A 438-nucleotide genomic window follows, 5' to 3' on the forward strand; every position below is an offset into this window, starting at 1 on the left:
CTCTTCTTTTTTTTTTTTAAATTTTATTTTATTTTTAAACTTTACATAATTGTATTAGTTCTGTCAAATATCAAAATGAATCCGACACAGGTATAAATGTGTTCCCCATCGTGAACCCTCCTCCCTCCTCCCTCCCCATACCATCCCTCTGGGTCATCCCAGTGCACTAGCCCCAAGCATCCAGTATCGTGCATCGAACCTGGACTGGCATCTCGTTTCTTACACGATATTTTACATGTTTCAATGTCATTCTCCCAAATCTTCCCACCCTCTCGCTCTCCCACAGAGTCCATAAGACTGTTCTATACATCAGTGTCTCTTTTGCTGTCTCGTACACCGGGTTATTGTTACCATCTTTCTAAATTCCATATATATGCGTTAGTATACTGTATTTATGTTTTTCCTTCTGGTCTTACTTCACTCTGTATAATAGGCTCC

The 438-nt window shown here is 39.7% G+C and overlaps 1 protein-coding gene across 1 annotated transcript in view; it reads right to left on the minus strand.

Moving 5' to 3' along the window:
• The window catches only part of LOC105001641 (zinc finger protein 250-like), a 10,334-nt gene that overhangs the window by 1,137 nt on the left and 8,759 nt on the right, over window positions 1-438 (minus strand). The gene's annotated exons all lie outside the window — the stretch shown is intronic.

Source organism: Bison bison, unplaced genomic scaffold (assembly GCF_000754665.1).
Source record: "Bison bison bison isolate TAMUID 2011002044 unplaced genomic scaffold, Bison_UMD1.0 scf7180017864383, whole genome shotgun sequence".
Classification (NCBI taxonomy): domain Eukaryota; kingdom Metazoa; phylum Chordata; class Mammalia; order Artiodactyla; family Bovidae; genus Bison; species Bison bison.